We start from the raw sequence: 8,290 nt of genomic DNA, 5'->3' as shown, positions 1-8,290 counted from the left end.
AAAACGTTTCCCAACATGAGATGATCTCTGGCCTGGAAGGCGTCAGACGTGCTAGGCCTTTAAGTGTTTATGCCGTTTGTAATTCAAGACTTTTTTTGAATGTTAAGAATGTTTTTTACTCCACGTTGGACGTTGCACACAGTACACTGTGATCTTGAATTTCAGCCTTTGGAAGGAAATGTGAGGCTTCACTGTGCAGAAAAATAAAAAATGGGCAGCTAGCAAGTGTAAAAACCCATATAAGTTGTTGCCAAACCTGCTGAAAACACACATTTATTCTGTTAAAATCTGACCAAATGTTGTCTTATTTTTCTTGTCTAAAGTTATTGCTTTATTCCAAAGAACGATTTAACTAAAAATAGGAATAATAATATGAATTTGTGGGTAAATATTGTCTGGAAAATACATAACCGAGATCCATCTGCTATTCCCATTCTGCCCAGGCAGAAGTTTAGACTTCATGTTCCGGATGAGTCGGTTGTGTTTTGGGTTTGGAGGCAGTCTGATGATATTTTGACTTACTGAATGGATTCTCTCCTTGACCAGAGGGGGTCTGCTTTCATCCAACCTTCTCCTGCACGTGATGGATGGACCCCGAGTGAGCAATAAGCATCTGAAGGTGGAGCACGGAGCCTGGTGTGGCTGCGTGTCGTCGTTACTCCCCGCAGGTTGTGTGTTTGCACACGGAGGAAACGCGTGTTTACCTCAACTTGATGCATTTTCAGCACTAATCTCTCCCTTGAGTATCATTCCTAATTAGAGTGCACAACCTCAGCTGGCCCGTCAGGAACGTAACTCTGACCTTTTGTTGCCACTAATTGAAAGGGCAGGACCACAAGTGATTTTTCTAAAGCTTTTAGAAATCAGTTTAGCCCGCCTTAAGGAACTGCCTAATGAGAAACAACGTTTCTAGCCTAATAAATAATCGAACTGCAAGCTTTCCCTCCCCCAACATCAGTGATTCAGCCGAGTGAATATTACTAGATATTCCTAATATTCTGTTATTGTGGTCAACCACAAAATAGCTGAGTGGTAAGAGAATTTTCCAGGCTTGTAGCACAAAATGACAAACATGGCTGGCACATACAGCTCAGTGGAAACTTCAGAGCGAAGACTTGAGGCCTGAGTCACAACAGGAGGGGCTGGATGCTGCAGACGAACCCCCCTCTGAGGAAACCATCTGCCTTCAACAAAGAACAAACTGGCCCTTCGCTGCACATCTCGAATTCTTTGAAGGATTGCGTATCGCCCGCCACCTTTCACGCCACAGTTTTGGACTAAAATAACTTTATGTGGAGAAATAACAAAGCTGTAGTCGGTGTATGTGCTGTGAATGACTCTCAGCTACTCCCACGTTAAATTTTAGTTCAATATCTGTAAAACTGACTGAATTATAACGACTGTTCTGTGTTGTAGGTTCAGCTGGCTGTGGCAGCCATGTTGAATTGGGCTGGCTGTAAAGGCTAATCAGCTGTAGATGTACATCCAATAATTAGTTCCCATGATTCAGGAGATATTTTGCCAACAGACAGTCACCATTTATGGTAATAACTAATAAAAATCCAAAGATTGTTCTCTTCTTTTCTAAGGAAGGTAATTTTACTGAGTCAGCAATACGGTAAATCCAGAATCTCAGCGTTTGTGAGTCAATTAGCACATTTATTTTGCTGAGACATGAAATAACATCACACGAAGGAAAAGCGATCACACAAAGGATGGTGGAATGTTTTAATTACAGTCACTGGGATGAGGAACTGCTTGTGGCTCTTGTGTTTTGGTGAAACGTATTGTGTGCCCTCCCTCGTTAGGCTGTCATTAGCGAACGTGTGGGAGGACGTTCACAGCCAGAGAGCTGACCTCACACTGTAATCAAAATGGATCTGTAGCTTAATAAATATCCGCCGCCTCGGAGCCAAACAAAGGCAGTTTGCAAACTTCTGAAAGCCGCTCTAAATCCGAGCTTTATCATTACAGAAGCTGCCTTTTAAAGTGTTTTACAGCCCTGCGACGGAGTCGGGGTTTAAAAACGGACGCAGGATGTCGAGCTGTGAGAAATCCGCCGACATGAAAGGCGAGGAGGGCCACAAAACGACGCATTGTCATAGAGACCGAGAGAGGGGAAGACGCGAGCTAGGAGGAAGCTGGGAAGAGGGAGGGAGGGGTAAAAGCAGGAGGCCCAGACAGGCCAGAACAAGAAAGCAAAGAAAAATATCTAATTGGAATCAAGTGTCCTGACCAAGTGCGTGGGCGGCTAAATTCCACACTGAGAGCCACTTTTCCACTTGCAAGGAACATAACGAGTGCAGAAGGGAACAAGTACATGTTGTGAGCGACTCTCAGCTACTACCACACCAAACTGCAGTTCGATGTCTGTAAAACTGACTGAATTATAGCTCTCCCTGTGCTTTGTATGATCAGCTGGCTGCAGTGGCCATTTTGAACTGGCTTGGTTCCAAACGTTAATCCGTTCGGTGATTCGTGAGATATTTTCACGCCGCCTTTGCCTTTAGGTGATAAAAATATACGTAGTTTTGTTTGTGGGAGGGTTTGGTTGAGAAAAATGATATCAGGGTGTAGATGTGAACCTCAGCATTTCCATTTCCAACCTTTCGTTTGTGCCAGCAGACGTCAGACGTCACACTGCCGGCGGAATTTCCATTTCTTAATGCGCCCTAATTGCTAATGAAATGTCCTCCTTTAAGAAGAGACGGAAGGGGTCAAAGGGCATGTGTCTCTTATTTTCTACTTCCCTTTTGCACAAATCCGTATGTTTGGTTAACAAAATGTAGCAGTGCTGCCCAATTTGTTGTCCGCGTTTTTGAAACACACAAGCTATTTTCCTTGCAAACTAAATGTTGTGTGGTTTAATACAAACCTTTGAGATCAACGTGCCTTGAAAAAGTATTCGTACCCCCAGAGCTTTTCCACACTTTGTCACATTACAACCACAAAGTATTTCACTGGGATTTTATGTGACCAACACGAAGTTGGACGGATGATCCACGGTTCCTTTTTTGTCTTTTTACGAATGAAAATCTGAAAAGTGTGGCGTGCATTTGTTTTCAGCGCCAGTGAGCCAAAACTTTATAGAACCACCTTTTGTCTTAAGACTTTTGGGGTTTTGTCACATCTGGAAACTCAAATTTTTTGCCCATTCTTCTTTGTAAAGTCGCTCAAACTCAGTCAGATTAGATGGAGAGCGTCTGATAACAGAAGTCTTCAAGTCTCGCCACAGATTCTCGGTCTGATTTAGGTCCGGAGTTTGACTGAGCTGTTCTGACACATGAATGTTTCAAACTGACCCATTCCATTGTAGATCTGGATGGAGGTTTTGAGTCGTCATCCTGCTGGAACCGCCGCCCCAGTCTCTAGTCTCAAACATGTTTTCTTTCAGGATTGTCTGTATTTAGCTCCACCAGCTTCCCTGTCCTTGCTGAAGAAAAGAATCTTTACAGCATGATGCTGCCACCACCATGCTCCACAGTGGGCAGTGTTTTAGCCTTTTGCATTTAGGCCAGAAAGCTCAGTTTTGGTCTGAACTGAGCAGAGCAGCTTCTTCCACATGACTTGTGTCAAACTGCAAACAGGACGACTTCTGGCTTTCTTCTCGCCGCTCTTCCATAAAAAACAGATTTGTAGAGTTTCACAGCTAGTATATTATCCCACCTGAGCTGTGCATCTCTGCAGCTTCTCCAAATTTACCACGGGGCTTCTTGGCTTCGTCTCAGATCAATGCTCTCCTTGTCAGATTAGCTGGACGGCCATGTTTTGGTAACAGTTGTGTCAAACTCTTCCCATGAGATCCATGAGATGCTCAAACTTGGGATATTGTTTTATAACCTAACCCTTCAAATTGGTTGCACTGGATTTTAGTTAGACTATAAGAATAAAGGAGATTATTATTTGCCTTCCACTTCAGAGTAAATGATCGACTTCACATACAATAAAATACTTTGAAGTTTGTGGTTGTTAGAGGACAATGTGGAAAATTTTCAAGGCGCTGCATGAATAATTCTTGTTGCAGATTGTACAATTATTTATGTCCCTTTCATGAGTCCTCATGCAGTGAAACGTAGACCAAAGCTTTTAGCTGCACCATGCAAATTATGTCTTCATCCGAGGGATGATTTGTTCCTCCATGTTCAAGGTAAACTTTAACGTTTGCTTCCAGATTCTGATGATGGACTCAGGTCCCCAGACGATCCACCATCAAAACACAAAGGAAGCGAGCAATTTCCCCTCCTTTTTTTTTCTTTCTCCCCGTCTTTGTTTCTGCTGCAACTGATGTAAATGAACTGAAATCTGTTTTTCCGTCCTGTTGTTTCTGCCGTGTGGGTTTCCCCCTCGGAGTCCCGCGGATCAGGAGAACAGATGCGGCGCTGTCTCTCTCTGTGTGTTCCACACCGGTGGCTCGCTGCCCGCCTCCCACCCCCCAAAACAACACATGTATCGCAGATGAACGTGAACCAAGAGGAACGGGGGCAGGACTTTTATAATATTCTGCAAACCCGAAGACCCCCCGAAGATAAATGTGAGACCAGCTGGGAAAAAGCCAAGCAGGAGGTGGTGAAAACAAAGTATTTGCCAACGATGGGGACCTTTAAACATCAAGGCTTTCTATTATTTGGTTTTACTATAAGCTAATTTATCTGCTGGGCATGAAGAAACCTTACTCGTTTACAGTAATGTTGTTAAATTAGGAAACAAATCTGTGACCGTGAAGTATTTTAAACAAATTAAAGGCCTTGGATTCCTTAAAGCAGTGGTGCCCAATCCTGGTCCTGGAGGGCCACGATCCTGCAGGTTTTAGTTGTTTCTCTGCTCTTCAGCAGGTCTTCAAGTTCTGCAGAAGGCTGTTAATCACTCAGTCATTCAGATCAGGTGTTTCAAAGAAGAGAAACACCTAAAACATGCAGGACAGCGGCCCTCCAGGACCAGGATTGGACACCACTGCCTTAAAGGAATACAGAATAATTTCCCTTCCACATATTTCTTAAATTAAACACCTGGCCTGCACAGATGTCTCTCCACCTGAGGCTGAAGCAGCAATCAGAAACCATTTTAAAAAGGATAATTGAAAACCAAAGGCTCTGTCTGCTGCTGACACAGGGCACAGAGGGAAAGTCCAGATATTATTAGCTAGATGACCACGATTAAGGGAACACCCTTTCTTGCTATAAAGTCAAAAATAGTGCCATGAAACAAGTACTCTGCTGATAAAACTCAGTAATTTATGAACCGCGTGGCTCGTTTGGAAAAAAAAGAAAATAATGGAAATGTGGTGTATTGGTTTGGCTCCGTGGGGCCAAATCCTGCAGCAGCGGGCAGGATGACATTTTTCACTGGAAATGGTGTTGTTGCTGCATTGTTCTGCGACATATCTGCGCCCGACATCCAACTCCGGCTGTGAATGGAGGGCGTAATTCTTCCCCTCTCCCGGAATCTCAAGCCGACACTCTCATCCTGACACACCCCCTCGGAGCACAAACATTCGGAGATCTCGGGCCGATAAACGAGCCGGCCCTTTCTCTTCAAAGACCGTCCTTCATAAGTTATTCATCCCGTTCAGTCAAAGATCAGAGCAAAGCTTCTTGGAGGCCGTTTGCGGGTCATGCAAATGAAGAAATCTGGATCTGAAGTGGCTGGGATAAAAAAAAAAACAGGGATTCACTGAACCGTTTAATTCCTCTGGTTCAAATATTTTACACCTGGGTGTGTCTTTGGTTTCAACTGGTTTCTACATTCCTTATCCAGACACTCACACTTTTATAAACCTGTGCCGATAGGTAATCTTAGAGAACACACCTTAAAACCTTCACACACTTTTACAGATGGTATAAAACGATAGAAAAAGGTATTTTAACAATTTATATATCAAGATGTTCAGCTCGTTCAGGACTTCTGGTTTGTCTGTTTATCTTTATTTACATTTTTTTCTCACCGAAATGAATTGAGAAGTCTTTGAACGGCTTCATTTTTAGCTTTTTGATACTAGTTTTAGCTTTAAGCTGCTGTTTTGCTGCTCTTAGCTTCGATTTTTCCAGTCTTAGGTTTTGTTTAGTCAATTTTAGCTTTTGTTTTCTCGGTCTTAGCTTTTAGCTTTGGTTCTGGTCGTTTTAACTTCAACAATTCGGTTTGAGCTTCTTCAACAAACTTCAGCATTCACACTGCATTTTCTGCAAAACTGCAGTTTCTATAGCTTTTAACAAAGTGAAAAGTCAAAGTCAAATTTATTTATATAGCACTTTTCGGCAACAGGGCAGTACAAAGTGCTGTAAAACATGCAAACATTAAAATACAGAGTCATAAAACACACAACGATATCGAAAATATAGAGCTAAACATATCTAAAACATGAGACACTAAATAAGACTAAGTCGTACTAAAGATAAACCAAAGATGAGTTGAGGAGAACCAAACTACGATATAACATAAACTAAACTAGAATTAAAAAAAAACCTCAGTTAATGAATTAAAAGCTGAACTATAGATACCAAAGGCTAACTAAGGGTACCGATGGCCAGCTAAGAGTTAAAAACATTTTAATAGTTTAATAAAAGGTAAAAACTAAGATAAGTAAAATAAAGGTACTGTAAGGCTAACTAAGAGTACCAAAAGCCAGCTAAGAGATACATTTTAATAGAAACACGATAAACAACTTAGATAAAACAGTAAATAAAATGAAATAAATAAATGAGGTGCCTGCTTCCTCTCATGACGAGGCTTTAAATTAAGATCAGCTTCTTTTGAAAAATGCTAAATTTTTATCCTTTTTTGGTCAAATCTTGAAAGTAGAGTTTGTGTATGGGGATGACTCTCAGCTACTGCCACCCCAAATTTTTATCTCAATATCTGTGAAATGGCAATAGTTAGTTAATCAGAGCCTTGTTTTTTGTTTCTAATGTTGTCTAATAGCTGAGAACATGCAAACTGCACACAGAAAGGCTCCAGATGAGTTAAAAATCGAGTCCAACTTCTCCTAATTCTGTGTTCACAAAGATGTCAGTGTTGGGTCAGCTGCATGTGAACCCAAATACTGACAGGATGTTGAGTTTCAGCTCTCCAAAACATCAGTGTAACAACATAAAACGCACAAAAAGACGTATTATCCAACCTAATATAGAGTTTACCTGATAATTAAACAGAGTTTGGTATGTTCCCACTTTAACGTCTATTTATTGAAGCTTTACTCCGTCTTTTATGAACAGAGAAGTGCTGTTTGCTTTTTGAACTTCTTTATTTAAAACAGCTTTGTCTCAGCTTATTAAACAGTCAAACATCACCTCTTGAAAACTATTAGCCAGGCATTAATCATCGTGCCACGGCACATAAACAGGTATAAAGTTTGTTTTGTGACCTCTGCGCTTACAGTGTCAGTTACTGTAACTAATGGGGAAGAACTCAGCATCGCCTTGCCCCTCTAACCCGGTCCAGATGGGGACGTCTGAGCTGTGGTTTGGAAAAGTTAAAAATAGTTCGCAAAGTAACACTTCATCTATCATCCGCAACCCCGTGGCAACCAGCTGAAAGAGAACACACCACGTCACTTTTTCTCAACACCGAAGGAGACGCTGGATGAGCTCTGACATTTACAGAGATGTTGTTTTCTTTTTTGTGGAGACGAGAGGAGAAACTCTTCAAAATGCTTAATTCGGACCATCCTTTTAAAATGTCAGAACCAACCATGGAGAGCTTAGATACAGTTTCTCCAAACCGGGTTCGTTTTCCTTCGCCTTTAACATGCACGGCGAGCAGTTGCCAAACTAATTAAAGGCTTAGCGTTCAATGAAGGAATGCATGTTGCCTGCCGCCTTTCATGCCAGAGTTTCAGACTAAAACTATCTTTTGCTGAAAAGGATTGTAGCTGTTTCGGTCAGACCTTGCATGAATAAGATATTGTGAGATCTTGCAACATAAATCAGCACTCAAAGCATATTTTGAAGATAACTCATAGCTACGACTAGGTTGCTTAGCAGTGGCAGCCATCTTAAATTGGTTTGACTCCAAAAAGTAATGTATATCTAGTGATTAGTTTCTGAGAGTTTCTATCAGTCCCTCCATGATTTCGCGGGCATTTTTTGTGATTGTTGCGGGCTAAAATGCCTGGTTTCGCGGGGCATTTTCCTAAAAGTTGCGATTTTTTTTTTTACTAAAATCAATAAACAACCATAACTTTTAATATATAAACCAAAAATACTTCCTAGTTTTGTAAGATAATTCCCAACAAACATTGACATTCTCAAAAGGTGCTTTATTTGAGAACTTATAGCTTCTAAACTGACATTCATGA

This window comes from Kryptolebias marmoratus, linkage group LG22, assembly GCF_001649575.2.
Source record: "Kryptolebias marmoratus isolate JLee-2015 linkage group LG22, ASM164957v2, whole genome shotgun sequence".
NCBI lineage: Eukaryota > Metazoa > Chordata > Actinopteri > Cyprinodontiformes > Rivulidae > Kryptolebias > Kryptolebias marmoratus.
Note: the sequence above shows the minus strand (reverse complement) of the source record.